Below are 27,732 nucleotides of genomic sequence, written 5' to 3' on the forward strand. Positions count from 1 at the left end.
CCAAATGCAATTGTAATGGCACATAACCTGTGTTGCTTGTACATCCTCTGAGACATTTTGGGAACCTGTTTTCAGGGCACACCATTTGTTCCTAAGTAGTGTATAAGTTCATCCAAGAAGTAACCACAAAACATGGAAATGAATTGAACAGTAGTACCTTCTGATGGTGTTCAAAGTTGGGGGTTACTAAATGGAGAAATCTGCCTTGTTTGAAATGTGTGGGTGGTAGCGGAGGGAGCTATAATATATTCTGGCCACTTTTACCAAAACAGCTGTTCTCAGCATACCTTTGCACTTGGAAAAAGTAGGGTGAGGAGGGGGAATTGCATGAATTTGGTAATAGCATAAACCTGTGTGGTCACAGTTACATTCTCTGTGGTGTGATATTTCTTAATACAGGTGCATTGGCCTTGCAAAATACCAAGTCTTAGCAGAATGGTAAAAAATTGTAGGAAATAAAAGTCGAAATAAATACTGCACATAGATATGGAATGTCCATTATATTTGGTACCTTTTAAAAATGAAAACGTATTTGAATTTAAGAAGCAGAGTACTTGTGACTGTATTTTGCAATAATGTTTCTTTCTGCATACATAAGTATGGCTTGTATCAGAAATAGTGTGGCCAGCAGGAGTAGGGAAGTGATCGTGCCCCTGGACTCGGCACTGGTGAGGCCGCACCTCGAATACTGTGTTCAGTTTTAGGTCCCTCACTACAAGAAGGACGTTGAGGTGCTGGAGCGTGTCCAGAGAAGGGCAACGAGGCTGGTGAGGGGTCTGGAGAACAAGTCTTATGAGGAGCGGCTGAGGGAACTGGGACTGTTCAGCCTGGAGAAAAGGAGGCTGAGGGGAGACCTCATCGCTCTCTACAACTACCTGAAAGGAGGTTGTAGCGAGGTGGGTGTCGGTCTCTTCTCCCAAGTAACAAGTGATAGGACGAGAGGAAATGGCCTCAAGTTGTGCCAGGGGAGGTTTAGATTGGATATTAGGAAAAATTTCTTCACCGAAAGGGTTGTCAAGCATTGGAACAGGCTGTCCAGGGAAGTGGTTGAGTCACCATCCCTGGAGGTATTTAAAAGACACGTAGATGTGGTGCTTAGGGACATGGCTTAGTGGTGGACTTGGCAGTGTTAGGTTAATGGTTGGACTCGATGATCTTAAGGGTCTTTTCCAACCTAAGTGATTCTATGATTCTAAGTCATCACTAGGGTAAAGTGGCTTAATCTACTGTAGGGTGTTGGTTGGAAGGGACCTTTTGAGGTCATCTTATAGAGCCTCTTGCTTGAAGCAGACCTGTCACTACACCAGATCAAGTCATCCTTGGCTTTGTCTAGCCAGGTCTTGGATATTTCCAAGGATGGAGAGTCTACCATGTCTCTGTGCTGCCTGCTCCAGTACTGCACTACCTTCCTAGTAAGGAATTTCTTCCTAATGTCCATGGTGAATCTCCCGAACTTCAACTTGAGCCTGTTGTCCCTTATTATATCATTTTCCACTACTGCAAAACATTTGGCTCTGTTAACTTAATCACCCAAGTTAGACTAGATTAGACTAGATGAGACTAGAATGGAGTATTTCAGTTGGAAGGGACCTACAATGATCATCTAGTCCAACTGCCTGACCAATTCAGGGCTGACCAAAAGTTGTTGTTAAGGGCATTGTCCAAATGCCTCTTAAACACTGACAGGCTTAGGGCATCGACCACCTCTCTAGGGAGCCTGTTCCAGTGTTTGACCACCCTCTCAGTAAAGAAATGCTTCCTAATGTCCAGTCTAAACCTCCCCTGGTGCAACTTTAAACCATTCCCACGTGTCCTATCACTGGATACCAGGGAGAAGAGCTCAGGACCTCCCTCTCCACTTCCCCTCCTCAGGAAGCTGTAGAGAGCAATGAGGTCGCTCCTCAGCCTCCTTTTCTCAAAACTGGATGAACCCAAAGTCCTTAGCTGCTCCTCATAGGACATTCCTTCCAGCCCTTTCACCAGCTTTGTTGCCCTCCTCTGGATGCATTCAAGGACCTTCACATTCTTCTTAAATTGTGGAGCCCAGAACTGCACACAGTACTCAAGGTGAGGCTGCATCAACGCTGAATACAGCGGGATAATCACCTCTTTTGACCAGCTGGTTATACTGTGTTTGATGCACCCCAGGATGCAGTTTGCCCTCTTGGCTACCAGGGCACGCTGCTGACTCATATTGAGCCTGCTGTCGAGCAGCATCCCCAGATCCCTTTCTGCAGGGCTGCTTTCCAGCTACTCCTCACCCAGTTTATACTTGTGCCCAGCATTACTCCGTCCTAGGTGCAGGATCCGGCATTTTGACTTGTTAAATTTCATCCCATTAATCATTGCCCAATGCTCCAATCTATCTAGATCCCTCTGCAAGGCATCTTGTCCCTCAAGAGAGTCAACAGCACCTCCCAGTTTGGTATCATCAGCAAACTTGCTAACGGTGCATTCAACTCCTGCATCGAGATTGTTGATAAATATATTGAACAGAACTGGCCCTAGAATTCAACCCTGAGGAACATCGCTAGTGACTGGTTACCAGCCAGATGTAGCCCCATTCACTACAACCCTGTGAGTTCTGCCCTTCAGCCAGTTCTTCATGCAGCCCACCGTGAACCCTCTCATCCCACAGCTGGACAACTTGTCCAGAAGGATTGCTGTGAGGGACAGTATCAAAAGCCTTACTAAAATCCAGAAAAACTACATCCACCGCCTTCCCTTCATCCACTAGGCAGGTGACCTCATCGTAGGATATCAAATTAGTTAAAGAGGACTGTCCCTTTGTGAACTGATGTTGACTGTGCCTGATGATTGCATTATTCTTCAAATGCCTTTCAGTAGTACCCAGTATAATCTTCTCCATAATTTTTCCAGGAACTGAGGTTACACTAACAGGTCTGTAGTTTCATGGGTCTTCCCTCACACCCTTCATGTAAACTGGAATCCCATTGGCTAGCTTCCAGTCATCAGGGACTTCCCCAGACTCCCAAGACCTTTGGCAGATGATGGAGAGGGGTCCTGCTATAACATCTGCTAGCTCCTTCAGTACTCTGGGATGAATCCCATCAGACCTCATGGACTTGTGAACATTCAGCTCATACAGCTGGTCCCTTAAAATTTCAGCGTCCACAAATGGAAAGTCGCCATTCCCACACTCGTGGTCCTCCAGCTCAGGGGACTGGGCAGCCCAAGATCTATCTGTATTATTAAAGACTGAGGCAAAAAAAGCATTGAATGCCTCCACTTTTTCTTCATCCCTATTAGTCAGATGACCATCTTCAGCAAGCATCCCTATTAGTCAGATGACCATCTTCAACAAGTATTGGTCCAATGTTTTCTTTAGACTTTCTCTTGCTATTAACGTACTTAAAAAAGCCCTTCTTGTTATCTGAAACAACACTGGCCACTTTCAACTCTAATTGAGCTTTGGCCTTTCGTGTCTTCTCCCTGCATATATGAAGCACAGCTCTGTAATCTTCCTGCAAAGCCTGACCTTGCTTCCAGAGATCATACAACTTCTTTTTCCTCTTGAGCTCCATGGGGAGTTCCCTGTTCAGCCAAGCTGGTCTGCCCCACTTGCTTGACTTACGACACAGTGGAATTGCCTGCCCCTGTGCTTCTAAAAGCTAGTTCTTAAAGACTGACCAGCACTCATGGACTCCTAAGCCCTCAAAAGCAGATTCCCAGGGTGCTCTGCTAAATAGCTTCCTGAATAGCTTAAAGTTTGCTCTTCTGAAGTCCAGGGTAGCAACTCTGCTATCCTTTTTTCTCATTACACTGAAAATTTTAAACTCAACCATTTCATGATCACTGTGGCCAAGACAGCTACCTGCTATCCTGGACATGAGGAAAAATTTCTTTACTGAAAGAGTGGTTAAACATTGGAAGAGGCTGCCCAGGGAAGTGGTTGAGTCACCATCCCTGGAAGTATTTAAAAGACGTGTAGATGCGGCGCTTAGGGCCATGGTTTAGTGGGCATGGTGGTGTTGGGTTGACGGTTGGACTCGATGATCTTAGAGGTCTTTTCCAACCTTAATGATTCTATGATTCTATCTCATCTCCCACGAGCCCTTCTCTATTCACAAATAGCAAGTCTAGGAGGGCATCTTTCCTGGTTGGCTCACTGAGTACTTGTTACAAGAAGTTATCTCCTACAAACATCAAGAATTTCCAAGACCTGCTCATCACAGCAGTACGATATTCCTAGTTGATGTCTGGGAAGTTAAAATCTCCCATAAGGACAAGGGCTACCGATCCAGAAATTTCTCCTAATTGCCTATAGAATAACTCATCAGTGCTTACATCCTGGCTGGGTGATAGGTAGTAGACACCCACAACAACATCTCCTTTGTTTTCTATCCCCCTAATCCTTACCCAGAGGCTCTCAACCACATCATCACTAGCTGTAAGGGCTGTACAATCAAACCTCTCCCTTATGTATAGTGCGACACTTCCACCTTGCCTGCCCTGCCTATCCCTCCTGTAGCCCTCCATCCCAGCACTCCAATCGTGAGACTCATTCTACCAAGTATCACTAATACCAATGATATTGTAGATCTGGGAGCTGACCAATGCTTCTAGTTCATCCTGTTTTTTTTCTCATACTGCATGCATTGCTGCACAAGCATTTCAGATACACTCCAGAGCGCTCCATGCTCCCAGGAGCAGTGTAAATGTTCCCACTAGCTTTGCCACACTCAGGTGATGCCATGCCAACCCTTGGCTTACCTACTGGAATCCTGTTGGTATCCCCTTCCCCCATTGATTCTAGTTTAAAGCTCTCTTGATCAGTCCCGCCAGCTTACACCCAAAGATGCGTTTCCCCCATTGGGACAGGTGGATCCCGTCAGGCCCCAGCATACCTTGTGTCTCAAAGGCTCTTCCATGGTTTAAAAACCCAAAGTATTGGCGGAGGCACCAGTCCCGGAGCCAGGTATTGATATCCTGGGCTCACCTGTTTCTTCCAAAGTCTCCCCCCGTTACTGGAAAGATCGAGGAAAAGACTACCTTTGCTCCCCAATTTTTTAGCACTCTTCCCAGGGCTCTGAAGTTTCTTTTGATTGACCTCAGACTTTTTGTTGTGACATCATTTGTACCCACATGAAAGAACAGGAATGGATAGTAGTCTGAAGGTTGAACTAGGCTCTTCAGTCTTGTGGTGAGGTCCCTAATTCGGGCCCCAGGGAGGCAGCAAACTTCCCTGAAAGGAGGGTCTGGTCTGCAAACAGGTGCTTCCGTTCTGCACAGGAGGGAATCACCAGTGACCGTAACTTGCCGTTGTTTCTTCTCGGTGCTGGTCTTAATGCAGGTTTTGTTGTGAGGGGTTGGTCTCTCTGACCTTGGCAAGACTGCTTGTGCAGGTTCCTCCTCTGTCTCATTATGTGCTTCATCTATACCCAGGGCCTTGTACCTATACTGTAAGGGTATCTTAGAGGGTAAGGAGGGGTTTCTCTTACCATTCCATGCTGTAACCTTCTTCCACCCCTCCTTATCCCTTGTGATGCTGCCTTCCTCCTGGCACAAAGCAGATCCCGGACCTGCCTCTGTAGAGGCCATGCTGAATTGGCTTCCATGCATCATAGATGGCAGAGTAGGGCTCCATTGATCAATCTCCCTCTCAGACTCTCAAATACTCCTCAGTCTGCCCACCTCCTCCTGCAGCTTGGCCACCAAGCAGAGCAGTTCATTAGTCTGGTCACACCTCCCACAGGCTTGCTTACAGTCACTTTTCACTTCTGGGAATATCCCTTCACACATCCCACAGCTGGAAACCTGGGTGGTCACATGCTTGAACAGGAGCTCTGTCTGTGCGGCTGCATTGGTTCTACCAGGTGCTAAAAGCTCAGGAGAAGCAGAGGACACTGCTTTTTGCTGGGTGATCACCATGCTGCCGCGCGCCTGCCTGCTGCTATGTGCCTGCCCATAGGAAATACATATGCTCGTCTGTTGCAATCAGCTCAAGCAGTTGTAGGCTGATGTTAGATCAACCGTAGCCTCCTCTTTGCCAGATTAAATGAGCTGTGCTCTCTCAGTCTCTCCTTTCAGGTCATACTCTAGGTTCATGACCATGTTGGTAGCCCTCTCCTGGATCCCTTCCAGTTTCTAACCCCCTTCTTGAACTCAGGGGGTGCAAAATGGGGCACAGTGTCCTAGGCGTGGCCTCAGAAGTGATGGATAAATAGCTTCCCTTGATCTGCTGGTCATGTTCCCTGCTAGTGTAGTGCAGTATGGAGTGGAGTTTGCCTTATTCACAGTGAAAGCACACTTGGTTTATATTAAGCACAGGGACCACTGTAATGCCTGGGTTTATTAGCAGGGCTATTGCTCATCTGGTCAGTTCCCAGCCTGTACTGGTCCATGGGCTATTCTGCCCTGGTGCAGAACTTCACGCTTCTCCTTGGAGATTCCTGTTGGCTCAGTCCTGAAGTTTGTCAAGCTCAATGGATTAATGCATGTCAGCCATTCCCCCAGTTCAGTGTCATTTGCAGGTGTGCCTAAGGTGCATTCAGTGCTATCATTGGGGTCATTGATACTAAACAATAGGTCATTGATTAGTCGAGCATGGATGGGCTGGCTGTTTGTGATTTACCTTCTCATCCTGCACATGCTGGGACATGCATTCCTCGAAGATGTGCTCCATGATCTTTCCAGGGACTGAGGTAACCTAACTGGCCTGTATTTCCCTGGGTCCTCCTTCCCATCTATCCCATCTGAAGATGAGTGTAATGTTAGCCTTTTCTAGTTATAAGGGACTTCTTCCACTTCACCATGATTTTCTGTGATGATAGAGGAATGATCAACCAGCTCTTTCAGTGCAGGTGATTCCCATCCAACCCCATGGATTTGAATAATTCAGCTTCTGTAAGTAGTTCTTGCCCTGTTGCTCCCCTACCGTTGGTTGCTGCTGTCCTTCCCAAACTGTGCTGGTACGCACAGGGGTCTGGCAGCAGGCTTTGCCTATGAAGACCGAAGGGAAAAAGGGGTTGAATACCTCAGGCTGTCAGTATTTGGCCGTAGGCTGAATTATCTGTCTGTAGGTTGTCTTCTCCATTCATTAATAAACTGCAGTTTTGAGAGGAGCAGCAGTTCAGCAAGGCTTATAAGCAGGCTCTCCCAGAGTAGAAATCAGTTTTCTAAGCTGGTTACCAAAACTTGGATAGCTGAGTTTGTAATTCAGGGACTTGAGAGGTTAGATTTATATTTCCAACTTGCTAAGTACCAGCATCCGCTCCTGTTATGCTAAAATATGGAGCCCTAGAGACACGTGCTGTACTATAAAGCAGCTGGAATAAATGAATAACAAGAAATAAATCTTTTTACATGATTTGTGAAAGCGACCTGTATTTTGCTTTCCATCGCTTAGTCCAATGACAGTAAGTTAATCCACAGATACTTACAGTGTGGTAAGGGAACTGAAACATGATTTAAATCTTGAAGCATCGTATAAACAGGAACAACCACCATTTGTATTAGTTGCAAGAACTTCTTAAAAGCGTGGCTAATTAGTAATGACTTAAGTTATACAGCAAAGGATAAAAGGAGTCAAACTTAGGTCTTGTTATGTTAATCTTTTGCAGTCCGTGAATTGAGTTACAGCTTAGGTTCAGTGTTACTGCATTTTGTATTGTCAACAGCTTGTGTTTCAGTGGACCACTCTGTAAAAGAAAAGAGAAGAAAGCCAGCTTGGACTATTTTTGTTAAATCGTAGTCTGGATGGGATCAGTACAGTGGTTGGGTTGAAAGCCAAAATCAGACTCCCCCATTTTGTTTTGTTCAGCTAAACTTGGCTGTCCTCAGGTGTGCTGCCCATCTGCCCTGAGCCCTCAAGCAGCACAGCTCTGCACACCCGGCAGCCCGTCTGGGTAACAGGAGGCCACGCAAGAGCAAACATTTGGGTTTTGCCCTGTCAAGCCTTGTACACTGAACATGAAGCTCACAGCTCTTGGTTCCTTTCCTGAGCTCCTTCCTGGAGAGGTCATGGTGTTGCACTGTCTACGGGTAGAAATACCGCTGAGCAAGGTCCTGCTTGGGAGCCTTACTGCCCAGGTGCAGCCCAGGACTCAGGTCCCTCTTCAGGTGCAGTGGTGCTGGGGTCTCCCTGCTGTGCAGCCTCTCACACTAAGTGTTTTCTGGTGGCGAGGCTTGATGCATCAAAGCATCAAAGTTGGAGAGGCTGGGGTTTGCTGCAAGCACACATTTGGGCCCAGCAAACCCATCTGTGGCTGCTTTACTTGGGTTAGGACTGTCCTGTGTATCGATACAACCACCCTTCATGTTTGCATTAGGCCTTTAGGACATGAAGATGGTTTCATGTCTGATTCTTCTGCTGCTGTCTGACTTATACTTGCTGTCAGTAGCTGTACTTATTTATGTGATTGCTAGTGGGTCAGATTCCACATTCGGACTTGCTTGCAGAAATAAAAATTGAAGAAGAAACTCGAACAAGCAGTTTGAAGCATAGCATCTAAACTACCTATTGATATTTTAAGGAGCTGCTGGGTATTCACTCCACCTTAAAAAAAAAAAAAAAAAAACAAGAAAAAGAAAAATCAGGCAGGCTTCTACCTGAGTTTGTTAATGATAGTAAACGTTCTTGATAGTCACGGAGGACTTTCAAATTTCCTTATAAGAAAGTAAATGCCCAATGTGCATCTTGAAGTATACTAGGAAAAAATTTTCATCCGAGAGAGGGATGTGAGGAAGGGCAAGAGAGATGTATAGCTATTTTATTCTACTTTAAGTAATACTGGTAAGGGTTTTTTTCCCTAATTTTTCCTTTAAAAAAAAGAGCATTTATGATTTTTAGAGAAGGAAGGAGTGGGAGCAGTGGAATAAAGACAAAGGGCTTAATTTCAACAAACTTAAGGGAAGTGGTGTTAATATCCTATGGGAATGATAAGGATTTTGAGAAAGAAAGAGTGGTTTCCAAACAAGGCAGTTTAAAGTTTTGTGTTTGATGCTGTGAGACTCAAAAAAAAACCCCAGAAAAAAACCTGTGGTAAGCATAGCTATGATAACAGCTGTAAGAAGGGATTAGATGAGCTCTGGAGATCTCTCTCCGATTTCCATTTCTGTGATTCTAACTTTAGGCTACGTCTTTTTGCACATCATCTTGAGCATGGCTATTAATAGTCTACCTGTAATTTAGATGCAGTTTATTTATTTGGTTTTGTGTATTTTAATTGATGTTTCTAATTAAAATGAAACAGAAAGCTGTATTTGCAAGACAATGACATTGTCATTGACAACAGAGTCAGCAGAACAGTACAAAAAGGTCAAGTCACAGACGTAACTGGGGGTTAGTTTCCCGATGCCTTTCTGTATTATCACTTATTTGCACATAGACACATCTTCTGATCTAAATGCATTAGGAAAAAGGATAGGAAAAGTAGCTGAATTATGCAGAGATGTTAATTAGTAGGAAAGAGGGACGGCGGTAAGGTCTTCCAACAGCATATTCTAATTGAAGTCACTGAACTGGCATTTCGGCAATGATTTCTGCTTCAGAGATCAAGTGAGATTATTTATTCTTAGCAGTTTTCTGTCTGCAGTTCTCAAAAGTTCAAGCAGGCCAAGTTACTTCCATCATTTGTGAACACTGTTGAACAAGCAGTGACATTGCACTGAGACCGGAGGGTTCATTTCTAGCCTGTGGAGCCAGGCACCCCCAGGCAGGCTATTTGGTCTGCTCTCTAACCATAAGGGGAGGAGATGACCAAGGAGATGACCACTGCTCCAGTTTTGTTTAACAAAAAGGTTCATTTGAAAAGGTATCACTCTTTCAAAAAAAAAAAGAAGAAAAAAAAAGACCACCCTACACAGGTATTAACTTTTTATAAGATGCATGTGAGTTTACTGAAACACATGCTCAGCATTGGGATTGTATGCTCTTTTGCAGCCTTTCTTTCACCTGTACGTGAGAATGGTGAAATGTGGCTAGTCCAGAAGTCCGTCTCCCAGCAGTGGCCTGAAGGAGATACGTAGTGAAGCGTACAAGAAGCAGGCAAGCATGGAGTAACGCTTTGCTAGAATACTTCCCCCATTTGCTAGCAGTTTTCGTATGTAATATTTCTCATCTTTGCTGGGTGTAAGAGGTGGGGCAGGAAAGCTTGTCGTTGTCAAACTATGTAGTGTGTCAGTGGACTTCAGAAAGAGAAGGGAGTCACCTTTCTCCCCAGTCTGGTCATTGCTGTTTAGAGGCGATAACTGAACACATCGTTTACTTTTACGGCTTTCTCTGCTTTACCAGTAGCCCAGTCTCTGGCAGATCCTTTGCCTCTTCTGCAGGGATTTTAGGAGGAGAGTAAAAGTACATTTCCTCCTTGTTAAAGTGGCAGCTGCTCGCTCTGCCTCTGTGCCCTGGGGAAGCTTCTGCAACTTGCTTCTCTACAGATGTACAGAGCTGCCATTTTACCTTTGGAAAGGAAACCAGCGTGAGCCCCTGGCCCTCCACCCCTGTGTGCCTCAAGGGTTGAATTTATGACCCAGGAAGAGTAGAGACCTGCTTGTTCTGGCAGTGCAGGCCTGTAAGTCTTCTCATCTGCTCACGAATACTGCCGACATGGTAGTCTGTGTGGAGTTTAGAGGGGATATGCTGGCTTCAGAAAGGATGTAATGACAGTTACGGCAACAAATAAACCTGGAAAAGCAGCAAGAAAGGGGAGGTAGTAGGAGTATTTGTGTAAAGAGAACCAGACGGGGATCACAGGCTGAGAATGGAAACCTTAGCAAATACACCTAAGAAGTTCCCATAGCCAGAGAAAAATCTACTCGCTCACATCCACCTAGGTGCCATGGCTGAAATGGGATACCTAGGCTGGGGTGACAGCGAGATGTGATGGGGAAGGTACTAGAGACAGAAGCAGAACAAGTTCTTTTCCTGGATTTTATTGATTTGTCGCGTGATTTCTGGGAAGATATGAAGGTCTCTGTCTCATTTTCCTTGTTTGTGTAATTGTGCAGCTCTTACTGCTTTGCATTTTCAGAGATCGGCTAGTGGGAACCAAACTGGAGGGCCATGGTTTGAACTTGTTTTGTTTATAGCAGGAAGCGGCTGTGAAAACCTCAGGAGGAAATGGCTGGGTTTGCCCAGGTGTAGTCAGGCAGCTGAAAGCTGCAGAAAGCACTGGTGTTAAATTTCTGTACTCCTCCATCTGCTTTGACGCTCCATTTATGATGTGTTTCTCCTCACGCAGGAGCAGTGTACGATACCGTGGTACAGAGACTCGCTGTTGCCGTCAGCACTGGAAAAGACTGAAGCTGGCATCCCTGTTGTCCCCAGCCAGAGGCTGCCCGGCAAGACACAGCTGTAAAATGTTCATCAGAAAAAACTGAACGGTAGATCCTTAAGAGTGAGTAAAATAAAATCTGACTTTTTTTTTTCTTCTTCTAAAATGCATTAAAATAATGCCATGCAGAAATTTATTTGGAAATGCATTAAAGTTCCTGGGTAAATACAGAGTGAGAGGAGCTCGGAGTTTTACCTGTGGTGCCAAGTTATGGTATTTATGTCACACTGCTGTGTCCTTTGGAGTATGTAGTTCCTCGCCTCCTCTGCTATCCATTTACACTGCTGTTGAACTGCGTTTTTAAGGATCGGTGGCTCAAGGCTAGTGAAGAAAAGTGTCAAGTGTTCTATTGAAATGGGATTTCTCTAAGCAAGAGGCTGGCTCCTAGGAAGGAGAACTGCTTTGGCAGGGAAAAGATCACCTGAGAGGGACCAGCTCCTGGGGCTGATATGAAGGCTGCACAGGAAAATACCTGGACAGCTATATCAAGAAAGGAGATGTCCTGTTTTGTGGGCCACGTTCACCTGCTCAAGCAGGGGAGCTATGCATGAATGAAGAGGACAGTGCCCTGACCTGCCTTCTCCAGGACACAGGTGGACAACCACAGCTTCCAAAGGCAGAGAGAGACAGAGACTGTCTTCAGGATGCTTTCTGTTTTCTTAGTGATTTTCAATTGCCTTTTAATTTCGAATAGTGAATGACTGTGTTCAGAAACCCTTTGCAAAGCAATCCTTAGGTGTTTTGTAGGTGGTAGCTCTAGCCCTTAAGAGACGAACTTGTAGACCCAAAGGATGGCATACTCAGTGGGATGCTACAGAGTATGAGGAGGCGGCTGGGGAGGTTGGAGGGAGGTGACTCCAGTGTCCAGGCCTTGCCCAGGTGTTTGAACCTGGGTACCACTCCTGCCTTTCCACAGCTGAAAGAGGTCTGCCTATGGAGCCCATCCCTTGAGACACATCACCTGTGCTCTGCCCAGCCCCAGCTAGGAGAAAACACATGAGATTGAGTGATTGGTTTCCTTCACAGCAGTCAGGGGAGTTTCCTTTCATGGAGTGCTTGACCAGCTGGGATATTTGTCCAAGGTATATACATTATAGGTTATTAACTTGTTACGCATGATACAGCAATGCCGTTTCCTGAACCTTGAGTGAAAGCAAGCTGCATGTCTTCTGAGGCTATCTTAACAGCAGATATGTTAAAATGAAATAGTCTTGCTTGACATATCAAGGCACCTACAATTCTGATATACCTGAAAGAAAAAAGCCCAAATCAATCTTGGCTAAAAGTCCCGTAATTAAAGCAGTGGCAGGCTGAGCAATACGTTGTTAGAAACATAGATTGCAATTACTTGTTTTATTTATTCCATTTTCTACTTAAAAAGAAATCACAACTATATGAATGCTTCAGCAGGATAAATGCTCAGATACAGGAAAGCATTGTGAGATACTGGATTTTCGGATAGGTGGAGCCTATAGAAAAGCCTTCCGCTTTCTGTGGAAGACTGTGTTTTTGACGACTTACATGGGTGTGCATATAACGCCTACCACTTCCCTGGTATGCAAACCAGGACTGCAGTGGTGGACGGAGAGAAAGATGAGGGACCAAAATCTGGAGACATAGTTCCTTAAAATCTTTAGCCTCTGGAGTTCTCAATGTTAAAAACCCAAACACTTTGTAAGAATGCACATAGTTCCTTAGAAATGAGTTCTATATTTTTACATGCTTGTATGTATGTGCGTCCATATATAGGTATGTATGTGTAAAATAGTATTTTCATCCTCTCAGCTACATGTAGAAAATGTATGCGAGTGGATAGGGAAGTGGAGAAGTGTTTTATTGGAGTCAGAATGACTGAAGGATGCAATTCTGTAATATTCTTTGACTGTTAAATTGCTGATGGATATGGAAATGAGCGGCAGGTCTGTCACATATATATACATGCGTGTGCATATATGTAAATGTGATATACACAGAGAGAAGAAATAACTTACCTTTCTCCAGTTAGCCTCCTTCACGTGAGGAGAAGTTGCATCTAGGGGACTCTGTGAGGATTTTGAATAAGGTACCTGTTTGATGTGATATAATGTGTTTGTTCCTGAGCTGGTTGTGTAAAGCATGTTGCAGTAGTGCCCTGTGCACCTGCTGGAATAAGGTTTGTGATGATGATAGGGTTTTTCAAGAGAAAGTCAGAGACTGTCCCCATAGAAAGCCCCATCCTCTGCACAAGGAGGGGCTTTCCATGTGCTAAGCTGTTTTATTGTTTCTGGGAAATAAGACAGTCTCAATGCTGGAGGATGAGCTGGGCTTGTGGAATCATCGCCAGAAGCAGCTTAGGGCTTAGAAAATAAAACCTGAGAGCGTGGCGTGATTTCTGAAGTCCATGCAGAAGACAAGTCATTACTGAGATTTGCTGATACTTTCTGCACCAGTTGTTTTTTGCATTTCTTTTCCAATCTGAGTGTTTTAATTCTAAATAAATCATGGTGATTTACCATTGACAGGAGATGTCATGGTGAAGTCAGGCAGATAAAAGTCCTCTAGCAAATTGCAGAAAGCTGAGTGTTTCTCACAGATACTGTGGATAGGATTCATTTAATCTAACTTTGGATGTTTATAGTGCAGTATCCAAGATGATGCTTAATGAGGCAAGTAATTTTAGAGTGTGATTCATCTGACAGTTGAAATGTACTTCAGGATGACATGGATCGTGTTCTTTGTTGACTGTAAAGGGAGCCTAGCTGAGTTAAGTAAGTCGGTGGTACATGTCTGCACTGCCCAGTGAACCCTTTTCTTTACATCTGGTGCCGCAGTGCTGTCCAGAGAGCCCCTGACTTTTGGAAAGTCCTGAAAATTTGCATTCATCCATCTGTGGTCAGAGCAGACAGAGCAGAGGTGGTGCCAAACACTTCCTCGCAATCATTTTTTTTTTCTTTTGCTCTCATCAGTCTGAGATTTGGCTTCAGTCATCAATGGCTGTCTTGGGAGGAAAATTATGTAATATAATGGAAGTGATAATTTTTTAACTCTTACCACAAGTCTTAGCTCTATAGTAAAACTTGCATGTGAGCTCATGACTTAAAAGTGTAGTCCATGCCATACAGCCTCTAAAATAAGAATTTATGAAAATACAGCTCTGGTTTTCAGATGGATGACAGAGGAATCCAGATGTTTCTGGCTTTTAATCTTTTTGAAGATGTTTCAAATTTCACTGAAGCTGGAGTGAACCTGATTGTTTCTTACATTTATTTGACAAAACGTTCCTGTGTCGGAGAGGTGGGGGAAGGAATGTATGAGAGTGATCCAAACGTGCAGCACACAAGGCTGAGCACGGACTGGCCACGTGGGTGGTGGGCATGGTCTTGGATATTGGTTTCGGAGTTCTGTACACGTGAAAAAAAGCAGAAGACAACAAAGCAGGTAACAAGGAGACAGTAGGCAAGAATGCCAGTAGTGCTGGGAAAAAGCGTGAGTGTGCTCGAGGGTGGTGTACTGTAGGAGCTGCTTGCACTAGGGATGCTGTTTGAGTCCCACTGGTGAAAATCTCATTCCAAGAGAAACCGTTTAGAGTGCAAGTGTAACGAATTATTCTGTTTGCTGTGCAAACTATTCTGTGAGTGGCGCATACCCTGCTGTTTTACACACTTTCCTGATCTCTGGGTGAAGGAATAATTTCCTCTTAACCCAATAAGCATGTGTGCAATTTTAAGCACATGGTTTATTTCAATGGCTTCAAGTGACTATAGATTAATTAATTTTCTAATGAAGAGCCACGAAGATGGTGAAGGGACTGGAGCACATTTCCTACGAGGAAAGGCTGAGAGAGCTGGGACTGTTCAGCCTGCAGAAGAGAAGGTTCAGGGTGATCTTATTAATGTACAGAAATACCTGGAGGGAGGGTGCAAAGAAGATGGAGCCAGGCTCTTTTCAGTGGTACCCAGTGACAGGACCAGGGGCAATGGGCACTTAACTGAAACACAGGAGGTTCCCTCTGAACATCAGGAAGCACCTTTTCACTATGAGGGTGACAAAACACTGGCACAGGTTGCCCAGGGAGGTTGTGGAGTCTCCATCCTTGGATATACTCAAAAGCCATCTGGGCATGGTCCTGGGCAACCGGCTCTCGGTGGCCCTGCTTGAGCAGCGGGGTTGGACCAGATGACCTCCAGAGATCCCTGCCAACCTCAGCCAGTCTGTGATTCTGTGAGTTGGGTAGAACTGGCTGTTTGTCCCTCACAAACTGTTGCCAGCCTTCTTGGGAATTATCACAAGGTTGTGCGGGGCTCCTGGCAAGGGTACTAAACATCTGCTCAATAGCAGGCCCCCAGAAAACACTGAAAATGTGGCTGGGTACTTAGGAAATATTACCCTGGTGACACTTTTGTGTTATGATGTTGGGTCAGATAGTGAAGACAGTTAAAACTGCCTTTGATAGATCATATATGCAGTCAGGGCATCTGATGCATAAATTTGTAATGGCCCTACTTACACTAATTATCAGTGAAGCAGAGCAGATACGTTAGATCTGTTACATTTACTGCAACAGGAATAGTATAATACTCACTGGCATCAGCATTTTACATGAATTAATTGTGCAGTTAAGCTGTTGTTTTAAAACATGTTTCCACTCGGTGGTTTTCACAGTCTTCATCTGTATAATACTGAAATTCTGCTACTAGACAGACCTAGAGATTCAGAAGGGGGTTCGTAGTGTGGTAGTTGTGGTATTTTTAAAAGATACTGATAATCATGCAGTTTCCTGGACCCATTCAAGAGAGTGCCCAACCATTCGAAGCAGTAATGTCAGCCTTCTCCAGTGCAGCCCCTTCAGGTGTAGCAACTGGATGAGAAATCAAGACATCTGCAGAAAGCTTCTGAATTGATTTATGATCCTCTTTGAGGAAAATATATTTAGCCCGTAGTGATTGATTTTTTGCAAATCGCAAATAGATTTATGAAGCAAGTAATACTTGCATATCCTTCACCATTTGTTCTGTATATGTTGTCCTTGATGGATGTTGTACGTGAAGGGGCCGAACCCTGAAGATATTCAGTGCTCATTTCACTGCCTGCTAACGCGAATGTTTAAATCGGGGACACTGTACATAGTGATAGGCAGGATGACATCTACACGGAGAGAAAATTCTCTGTTCTCCCACAACACAAATACATTTATTGATGTCTGAAAATACGCAAAGTTAACTCAGTCTCCTTCCCTGTCAGAGGAAGATTTTCCCTTGGTAAGTTAGAGAGCTTGCTTCAGATGGTAACTTGGGAGAGGGTGGTACCTGACACTGAGAAGTACCTGCCCAGGGACCCAGACTGGAAGCCTTGCATCTCAGCGGGTCACTGCAATATGGGGAGCAGACCTCCTAGTTATGCTCTGGTGCCTTGTGAGCTACAGAGGTGAATAGGAAGCCGTGATTTGGGAAGGTGCAGACTAAAAGGGGTTGTGGAAGCCAGTCGATACATGTGTTACCTATGGAAGATGCACCTTCGTAACCCATAGGAAAGCATCCCTTGAGGTTGTTTTAACAGGAAAAAAAAGTAAACTGTTTGTACTACAAGTTCGTTTTGGGAGGAGGAGGGAGTAGTGTGAAAGCTCAGTAGGCATCGTTCCTTTGCAGCACTTTGGTCTCACTGTCCTCAGCTTCCATGATGAAGACCTCTGATCCAAGGCCTGTGCGTGAGTTATCGGGGAAGAAATATTAACTGTCAGTGTCTAAGGAGGGTCTTTTTCCCTGTAAAGCCTCCCTCATTAACATGCTTCCACCAGTGCAACTTCTGGTCTTGCCAGAGATTTTCCATTGAGGTAATCCCTGCACAGCTGTCGCCTATCGCCCTTGCAAGCCAACATGGAAACAAGATCAGCCATGCCATCAGTGTTAAAAGATCTTAGGGTTAATAGCACCATACAGTAATGCAGCAAAAAAACCCCTCTGATGCATATAACCCTTTCCAAAATGCATTATTTAATTTTTTTTTTTAAAAAAGTGATTTTTATCACCCAGACTTGTTTTTTGCAAGGATTTTACTTAAGTTATCTAGATGTTTCAGATTGATTAGCAGCTGTGGGGTGCTACTAATCAAAGTAATTACTTTAGTCCTGAGAGGACTACAGCATGTTGTAAAACATGACGTAACACTCCTTTAACGCAATAAAAAAAGGGTTTCCAAGTAGATACTCTCTCTGTTGCTGCTTGAAATGTTTGTGGGTTTTGGCTTTGCAAGTTATTACTGCTTCTGTCCCTCTTGCTTGTGTAACTACACAGAAATGGGCATTAAAATAGGCCCATCGGGCTCCTCGCACTCACTTAAATGCGTTTTTCTTGGTGCCCCTGTTTCTGAAAAATAGAAACAGCGTTTAACCCTTAGTTCACAAATGGGGTGGTGGGGCAGAAAGGACCCATAAGCGCTGCGGGAGGGTGGAGTGGGGAAGAGATGCAGGAACTTCAGAAGGAGAAGAAATCTGCAGGATTTGGCTCCACTGGGTCCAAAATTAAGAGGGTGAAACTCTACAGAGGTGAGTGCCAAGAACTACACTTGCTTGGCTGTAAAAACTGATCTCTGCTTCCTACGAGGCAGGGAATGACTGATTAGGCTGCAGAAAGAGGTCTGAGAGTTTGGAGTGGGCTGGGAAGTGAATTTGGTCTGTCTGATGCAGGTGCAAGGAAAGGCAAGCCTGGCTCCGAGGCTCTGGGATGCAGAAATGGAGCTGTGGAGGAGACCAGAGGGAATTATTAACTGGGGAGTTGTCATGACCTGAAGGGTTACCTGGCCTGCGGGAGTAAGGAGATCGTGACTGTGGGTTTGCAGGGGTTCTGTAATACACAAGGACACGGAGGCTTCATCCTCTAAACTTCTCTGCTTTATTGTTACCAAAAATAACACAAAATTCACCACTAGCAAGTGTACCTGTGATCAATACAGTGAATATATCTATATCTGAAGCTATTATAAATTATTGGCAGCAATCAATAATAGCAGCAATCAATAATAGCAGCAACAAGTATATATGTAATATTACAGGTTACTACAAACTTATCCCTAGTAAACTTAATGATAATATAACAGCAGATATACTTATGGTAGATTACTTATATGCATATGTATGTATGTTCATCATATTACCGATACCAAGTGCATCAAACCAGTCCCAGAAGGGGGCCAAACCATTCCAGAAGTGGGAGAACAAACCTAACTGACATCAGAAGCGGGCTGGGGGGACACACCTATAAAGTAACAGGCAGAGTATCACTTCAAAGATGATCCTTGTCACGGACTTGGGAGTCAGCCAGGCATCCCCAGCAAGGGTCCAAGAGCTTGTCTAGGAGATCTTTTAGAAAGTTCATGCAGGGAGCTCAACCTGTTTAGGAAAAGGAAAACTACATGCAGCATGGGAAGTTCTCAGAGGGAAAAGCTCCATTTTGGGTAAAAATTAAGTCCTTTCTATATCACAGAGACGTAAGAGAGCGTAGGACACCATCCTTTCAAGCAGCCAATAGGTGCTGTTAATTTCTGTTTTTCACCTGGGATGGCCAATAGATGATGATGATTTCTGTTCTCTCAGACCAATTTTTATTTTCCAGACTGTTTTCCTGTTCTTGCAGTTAGAACAGCCAATGGCAGTTACTGATCCTTACTTTCTCAGGATGTTTTCCCCTTTTTCCAGACTATTTTTCACCTTTTCAGATTATAAGTTGCTGTTAGAGTCCCTTGTTTTTGCACTTATCGGTGGTATTTCAGGATGCCTCTGGTTTCTAGGTACCCAGCTGCACTTCAAACATGCCAGCTGCACTTCTCAAGGATGCTGCTGGTTCCCCGGCTGTCAGTTCCCAGGCTCACAGGCCAGCAGGCATTTTCTTTGTCAGTATTTCAGCAGACATCTTCTTCTGCTCAGTATTTCTCCCCTTGCAACCAGGTCGCCTTTAGGGCTGCTCACTTCAAGAGTCCTCTGCAAATACTCTGTGTGGTTTTGAGTACCAAGCCTCCAAAGAAATACAGCAGAGGATGAACAAGCAGAGAGCTGGAAAAAGTGATCTAGGAGGAAGGGACAAAAGAACTTCAGTGTGTTTTAATTGAGAGTAGAAAGCAATGAAGGTTGTGAAGAAGTGGGGGGGGAGACAAGGATCTCCATCCATGGACAGTTATCTTCCATGCTTCAGTAATGGAAATTACAAATAGTAGTATCTTAATTAATATGTTAGAAAAAGATTAGGAGCCATTTTGATAAAATGGCTTATTTTGTGGGGAAGAGAAGTAAGTGTAGTAATTGTTTGGTGTACAACACTGACAGTATTGCAGCCTTGAAATCTGCTTATTGCCCTAGTTTCTGTGCTATTATATACCTCCACGTGTAAGAAATGGTGTGGAAGTCCAGTCTATTTGCTGAGACTGCTGACAAATGTATCATTTAATGTGTTGCAATTTTTTTGTCATTTATGAACATCTTTGCACTAGAATTGGAGTAGAGGCCTCCCGCGCATGTCGCGTAGGATCGTGCGCAGCCATGAAACAACAATTTTGGTAGCTGACCTAACCTGGCGCAGAATTGAGCCTGTGGTCTGAAGAGAAAAGCTTTGTCCCCTTCACCTGCTGCTGTGTAACCCAAAACACTGAGCACCATGAGAAACATGTAGCATGGAGGTTTCATGCACAACATCAGAGAGTCTTTGCTACCTTTGACCCAAACTCATGGATAGGATAGGGTAAATTCCCTAAACCCACACTTTTTCAGCAGGCTTTGTAGTCACTAAAGGCTGGGCTCTCTCCTTACTAGGATCTCCTCAGAGATGCTTTTAAGTTGCTTCCCAGTATTTGGAGACCATTTTCAGGCCTCTTCCAAAGTCTGCTGAGGCCAGAGGGAGCCCTCTGGTACGCTCAGCAGGTTTGGGACCTTCCCTAAAGCAGCTCCCTGTGTGAATCAGGTGCATTGATAATGGTTTTGCTCAGGTCTTACAGCCAGTTTCTCCACAGCGGCGCTGGGGGATCAGCGCATGGGTTTGAGAAGTGAGAATTACCGTCCCAGCTGTGCTGACTGGTGGGGCGGTACCATGCCCCATGCGGTGGTGTGCGACCTCCGCGTTCGCCTCCCTGCTGCGCTCGGTTTCTCTCCCTTGCCCATTTTCCAGGGTGTGCCAGATCCCTGGATATTTGTGCTTCCTCTTGCTGTTGCAGTACCCCGTGATGGGACACAACTGGAAAAATTACCTTCTCTTGATGGTAACAGTGTGCACCATAACCGGGGCACACGCCACTGCACGGGTTACAGTGGACATACTCAGCATTTCCACCCATGTTTGTCTGAATACATCTCTCTCCCTCCCTGACCACTGCATCCCTAGGATTTTATCCATTGACTTTCAGCTTGAGCCTCATTAAGCCTTTAATTGAGACACTGCCTGCCAGACTCTTGCACTCGTGCCAGACGCCTAGCAATATTGAGGAATACTGTGCTAATACCATAACATCTTGGGTACTCACGGTGTCTCTGTGATTCAGTGCTGAACTGGGGGGCATGGGTCCAGCTACGTCACTGAATCTCCCAGTGGTCTCCCAAGATGTCAGCTGTGATGGTACAGGAGGGACTGTGTCATCGCTGCTGGCAGCTCCTAAGTCATGTTTTTCTTGAAGTGGAAGAACATCTCCAATGCTCTTTTGTCAGCTGGAAAATATTTCGAAGCTGGTAAATGTGTGCTTTCTTCTTCCCTGCTCTGTCAGTCAGAGCATTTTCTGATCGCTGCCTGGCTGCACATCTTTACTCATGTTTATAAAAGATAGGATCTAGCTCAAATAGACACCTGTGGCTTCGTGCTGGCTGGCATTAGATTATCGTGGTGGTGTTTTCTGGCATTGAAAAAAATCTATAAACGTAGGTATTAATTTTTTCTTGAAATTTCCCGGCATGTCTTTTGCAATGTTTACCTGAGTTGCCCTTATGTGCTGGCTGGGAGAGTGTGGGGTTACTTGTGCTGGCAGGGAGGAGGGTTCAGATCAAACATGAGGAGCAGGAGACCTCTGCACCACCTCACTGGCGTGGGGGCAGCGGGGTCCCCAAACTGAATGGCAGATACTGCCCATGCTATAGGTAATTTGAAAAGCAGTGTCTCTGAAACCATCTTTCTGGTAAGGAGATGGAGCAGGGAGGATGGAAGGCCTTTCCTGGCAGCGGAGGGCGTACCTTGGGAGTATGAAAGGAGGGAAGAGCAGCGGAGGAGGAAAGGGAGTTTGTTATGGGAAGGATTTTGGCACCTTCTGCTCCCAGTGAAGTTCTGCAGTCAGCTTGGGTGGGATCTGTGTGGCATTTTAATTGATTGGCAGGTGGCTCCTGCACAGAAGATGATGGTGAGGGACAGTTCTCCCATCCAGAAGGCCCACTGTGCGTGAGCGTAATGTAAAACCCCGCTCTCCCACGAGCACAGCTGTGTGCCTGCTTCGTTCCCAAGGTTGGGCTCCAGCACTTCTGTTAAACAGCAGTGAGCTGGAAAGACCTCCTAACTGGTTTTATGCAAATGGGACCAAGACATCTCATGCCTGTGTGTTTGCACACAGGCACTGTCCCCTATCAAACAATGGATACTGTTTTGTCATGTAAATAGTGCTCAACTGACGAGGGCTTGCTGAGAGTTGAGCTCGCTTGTACTGAATGGTTTGACATGTGTGTGCATGCAGGTGTTGAAAGAGAGGGCGGGGAGAGTAATAAAGTTGTGAAACTTCAATGATATAAGCCAAATAAAAAAGTCAAATCATGTTATACGGGAAGTGGTAAGTATATAACCTGCATAGTGGATAAGGGATCAGGGCTACATGGCAAAGAGATAAGTAGGAGGGGAAGAAAAACAGTTGTCTTCGTACAAGGAGATAGTGATGTCTAACCAATGACTTGAAACTGCCTCTTCGATCTTCGTTGTTGGTCTCCGTGTGTCTGTGCCTCTCTCCAAAAGCATTCTGCTTGGCAGGTGCAACTTTGGAGGTTGGTTTTGGTGGGAACAAGGCATCGCCTGAGAGCTGCTGGGCAGCTGAGGATTTACATTCAGTGAAGCCAATGGTGGAGGTCGGGCGACAGAGCCGCGCTTGACGAAGCAGTTGGGGAAGCTGCGGTCGCTGTCTCCCCACGTTCATCGCATGTGGGTTTGGCTGTTGGTCTGGCTGCAGGCGGCCACCAGCTGCGGTGGAGCAGTGACATCAATCAGTCCAGTCTCGTTGTGGTGGGAAGCGTGATGAGCAGCTGTCATGCAGATGCTCCCTGGGAGGCTGCTAAATAGTCATTGTTGAAGTAATTAATAGCAACAAGTGGGAAAAAAGAAAAAAAAAGCCCAGAAAACGTTTTCAGATGTCCCAGACTGTGCTGATACTTAGGGTGATGAATCACATGACTGTCCATACGAAAACTGAATAATTTTAATTGATATGATAAAATACACAATGAAAACAATAGGAAAAAAAGCAGAGACCAACATATAAGCTACCAGACTTTTATGTAGGTGTCCAGTTCAAAATGTTGAGCGGTATAAAATCTAACTTCAAAAATAGTATTGATGTCGTTGTAAAGAAAAGTATGAATCAAAAGCATATTGTTCTTGACTTGGTGGGGCTTTGCTGTTTTCCAGATATAGCTGCTGGTGGTGTGGTTTTCATAATGACACCTTTGACCGTTTTTTAACTGTTTTTTGGGGCAGGAAGGGGTGAGAGGCAGAGTCCTCCCTTTAGCAAAATACATACGTTTTTCCTGAGCAGTTTATACTGGATCCATGATGGAACTGGAGAAAAATCACTTAAAGGAAAGCAGTGCCTCAGGTCTTGGAAAAACCCTCTTAAAGTCAGTTGAGAGAAATGGCAGATATATCTGCATCCTGCACTAAATGATAAAATGAGTTCCAGGAAACTCACTCTTTCTAATGCAGTAATCCACTCTGCTGAAAAATGCTGTTATTCTAAAGTGAGTACAATCTTTGTGTTTATGTCATATTTTAAATACAACAAACTGCTTCACAAAGAGGCTGGACAAGAAAAAGAGCATTTTATAGATTTTAATATACTGTTATGTACTAATGAGCAAAGAAACCCATTTTGCTCTGAGACCTGAGCAAAGAAGAGATGGGCAATATTTAGACATAGGAAGTTTTCTTAGAAAGACTTTTTTATTATTATAAAATAGTAGCTATTATATACCCTCCCATAACATTTTGTTATGGTCCGACTCCATATCTTAACACTGGCTTATTCTAAAATAATTTAGAGTAATTTTATTCCATTATTTATGTCGCATGAAATGAAGCTACCAGGTGCTGAGAGTTTTTCTTGGACTATTCAGCATCATTTCTGCTGATAAACTAGAAAAGAGAATTTGGGGTGCCTTGCAGAAAAGTGGGGTCTCTTTTTCTTTTTTTTTTTCCTTTCATCTTGTACCTTGGTACACACAGAAACTTTTTGTTAGCTATGTGAGTATTCTTTTATTCAGATACTAATTTAACTTGGTGATTGTACTGAGAGTGACCTGTGTCTGGCGTTGCATCTTTTCCATTTAGCGCAGAGGACTTTATAAAGTTGATTAGCTCATAGCTCTTAAACCTTTCGTAGTTTTCAGCTTTTTTCTCTTTCCTCAGAGAGGAAGCTGGTTTTTCTAATCCTTTCTGTGAATTTAGGAGAGCCTATCACCTAGCCTTTCAGTATCTGTATGTTTGATGTGTCCTGGGCTTTCCTTTGGCTTTCAAAAATCATCATTCCTGTACTTTTTTGTTACTGACGTGTAGGCGATACAGCTGCTGAGGCAGCCTGGCAGCAGTTTGGAGGGGAGGGAGCTGGGGAGGGGGACAGTGTGTAGAGTGTTTTTCGCCTGCTCTGCCAGTTGCACGGGAGAGAGGCCGGAGCTGCGAGCTTTACGACCCTGTCACTGAGCAGCCGGTTGCCCACCCGCGCTGTGCTGTGCTGTTCCCGGCCAAACATCTCCTAGAGCATCTGTAGGGTGACGTGACTCATTGAGCCACAGGCATCATCCATGAGGATGCGGCTGGACCTCAGTGCCTGGGGACGGTGCCTTGCTGCTGCCGGTTGGGAATACTGATCCTCGGTCAACCTGTCCTTTTCCATGCTCCGCCGATGGGGTGAGCAGGTTATCCTCGGAAGGGATTGCCCCATGGTGGAGCAACTGAACCTGTGGGCATCACACCTGGCCAGCTTCCCTGGAGAGGCTTGGGAAGTAGGTGTTGCTTTCCCAGCCTGCCCCAGGTAAGTAATCTGATCTTAAACAAAGAAACACAGAGATGGCTGTTTCTTATTTAAAAATACGTTAAAGCAAAATCCATTTTTTTGTTTTGACAGCAGAAGGTTTGAATATTCCCGTGCTCTGTGCTTCCCCCGAGCTCCTGGATTTGGGGGGGTGATAATGAGGGATTTAATTCTGGGCAGCAGGTGCTGGCAGCAGGGATGCGGTGCAGTGCCTGTAATCGTGTTATTGGGTTCATTTTGCACCATCTGTGTGTGAAAGGGGCGGTCGAGCTTTTAATTGTAGTCCTTGGGCATCTGGTACCTTCCTCCTCCTGCTGCAGGTGCAGACGTGTTCAAGGAAACATGCTCTGTGTGTCTGAGTCATGTAAAGAGTTAAAGCTGATGGGGAGTGATGCCACTGCCCATTGAGCCGCTGCGCTGGGGAAGGGTCCATTGGGAGGGGAATGAGAAGGTTGTTCCCCCTCCCACTGGTCACCCATCGTCTTTTCCTACCAGCTCAGGAGAAAAGGAAAGTTGGTCTTTCAGTTGTCTGGGCTTCCTATACTAATCAGACGCGCTTTTCTGAGTTGCAAATAATCCCAGCTGAGGAGATGTAAAGCAGCCGGCGTGGGGAACGTGACCTGTTGTGCGAGCGCCTGTCTGCGAAACAGCCCGGAGCAGGAGCCAGGCTTGTGACGTGACTGTCCTCCGGGAAAGGGGACCGACGACTGCCGGAGACTTGAACAATGTGGGAGACATCCACAAAAGACTGATAGCTGAATCAACTCCTTGCTATGCTTTTATACATGATACAAGCGGTGGAAGAGGCAAGAAGGCAAACTACATGATAACAGTGGTGCTGTCGCAGTCCGTCACTCCAGCGTGGCAGGGCATGGCAGGCTGAGGAGGCTCATGATCTCCGGGGGGAACGTACTACAGTAATGGGAAGGCAGCGAGAGAAAGGGAGAATAATCAAACTAGGAAGTGAGTACGATTTCCAGCATTTACCTTGCATAGGTACATACCTGTTAACCAGACTTTTCCGTGACAGAACTAAACTTTGCACTGTCGCGAGTCATTTGAGGTGTTAGTGTATGTTTCTAGTGGTGCGGCTAAGATGTAACAAGCATCCACAGTTTCTGTGAATTTGCTCAGAAATGTCAGTGTGTCAGGAAAATGTTTGCATTGAGCTTTTTGCAGTGAATATGAAAATCTTTCAGTGTCAATGATGTTACTGCTTTCTTTTGAACTTAAGGGGTAAGAAAACCAAACAGGGTCTGACCACATGTTTTAAGATGCACAGAGTTGTCAGTTTATTGTGCATGACTCCATTCAGTGTACGGGCAGCCAGGTTAGGTGTAAGGATGGGGACAAACAAGTGATGGTACAGTTCATCTGGAAACCACCGCTGCACAAGCAAAGGCTGACACAGAAACAAACCACCTCATTGCCTGAAAAGCTCACGGAGAAAGATCCCTGTTGTAAGGCTTGCACTGCACTGTGTGCCGATCACAGAGGGAAGGAGTGGGAAACGTTCCTGGGTTACGGAGATTCTGCTTTGGGATGTGATGGGAGGGTCAGGGGGGCGTTGGGAGCAGGGCGGCTGGGCTCGCGGGGTCCAGCTTGCTTTGGTAACGTGTCACTGGAAAGCAAATACTTAGGGAGGTGAGATCAAAACTTGGGTTGCTTTCCACAGATCAAGTTATTTAGTGTAGGCCATCTGTATTTCTTGGCTTTTTTATGTGGTTTGTATGATACTGGGCACATCACTGTGCCGGAGGGGCAGGGTATGATATGTACAGCACTGGTGAAGGAAACAAGGGGTTTTTTCTTCTTACTTCCATCTTTTCAGTGTTGCCAGGGTGTCCAAACTGTGTCTGTCTCATTGAGGGTGTGGGTGAGACCGGTCCAGCGGCACAGGGTGCAGCACCGCTTCTCTGATGTCCGTTCTTGTGCTGCTTTTGAGACCCAGAAAGTTTTTGTCTTGCTTCTCTGAATAAATGCACAGCTATTTCCATGTTGCTCCAAACATGTTCACACCTAGAAAGCAAGAAGATGGTAAAGAAAAGCTAACCTGAATCTTTTACCTGGAGATAGTATTGCCTAATGCTTATACTTAGAAATCAACAGTCAATTGTCTGGAGTTATTTCCTGGCTTTGACACAACTCTTCTATTAGCCTTGGAGAAACCAGGAACTTTCCTGTGCTTTAAAGGGCCCTTTTCTAAAATGCGTGTAATATTCTTGAGCATAATACTCTCCTCAAAGGGTGTTAAAAGAATTAATGCTCATAAAGCTTTTTAAGATTCATTAATAGAAATTACCATAGGAGTGCAAATTAAATTCTGCAAGTATCTTCAACTACAAGTTAACCAATATCGTTTTAATATACATGAGCTTGTGATCAAAAGTTTTTAGTGTAGATCAGTGATCCTGCAGGGTCCAAGGACTTTGGATACCACTTTGGTGACACAGATGATCACGATACCCTATTAACCATTCAATTAAACAGGGCTACAGCACCTTTTTGTTGCAGAGGGGGTACTAGTCGATGTGATCTTATAACATTGGAGTGACATTCATTAAAAGGTCTCGCCCCCAGTATTTAGAAGCCGGGGAGTTCATGTGCCACAATGACCCGCACATTTTCTCCTTGTTGCTGGGAGTGTCTTCCTGGTATGAGGATGGAAATTAAATCTTTTCTGCTGTTCTGGTGATGATCTCCCTGCTGAAGCTGTTAGCAAAAATGTCAGTTCTCTGAGTGGTGGGATTATGATGGGGAGGGTTTTGTACTATCGGCTAAACTGAGACAAATCAATTTAGGAGGGCAGCAAAGCCATTAAGCAGTAATAGCTTTTAGTTATTGCTGTTTTGAGATGGATTCAAAGGGATAACATAAGGGTGAAAGATGTTGTATTCCATTATCAATCTCCAAGATCATCTAGTCCCTGTACCAATTACCCTTAGACTATGCAAAGCCTGTAATACTGGTAGCTGATAAGGAGCAGTGCAGTGATATTTCAAGAGAGAGAGAAAGATAAAACATCTGTATACACACTGGTTGTCTTGAAGGTGTTTTTCCTGTACTGAAACAATTAAATACCGAAGTGTGAAAAGCACAGGTAAAGCTGAAATCCTCCCAAACTGGGCAGGTTCTGGATCCTACAGCTCAAAGCGATCTGCGGATAAGTTTTCTCCAATTATGTCAGAAATCTCTTTTCAGCTCCAATGGCTCA

At 44.9% G+C, this 27,732-nt stretch overlaps 1 protein-coding gene across 3 annotated transcripts in view; it reads left to right on the forward strand.

Annotated features, from left to right (window-relative positions):
- The window catches only part of ANKRD6 (ankyrin repeat domain 6), a 119,165-nt gene that overhangs the window by 53,709 nt on the left and 37,724 nt on the right, over positions 1-27,732 (forward strand). For 2 of the 3 annotated variants that reach the window (XM_076333223.1, XM_076333225.1), the window contains exon 3: positions 11,202-11,357. The gene's annotated coding sequence lies outside the window, so the exon portion shown is untranslated. Of the gene's footprint in view, positions 1-11,201; positions 11,358-25,020; positions 25,482-27,732 lie in introns of those variants that run through there. The other variant, XM_076333226.1, reaches the window with a different exon arrangement.

This window comes from Aptenodytes patagonicus, chromosome 3 (assembly GCF_965638725.1).
Source record: "Aptenodytes patagonicus chromosome 3, bAptPat1.pri.cur, whole genome shotgun sequence".
NCBI classification, from domain to species: Eukaryota; Metazoa; Chordata; class Aves; order Sphenisciformes; family Spheniscidae; genus Aptenodytes; species Aptenodytes patagonicus.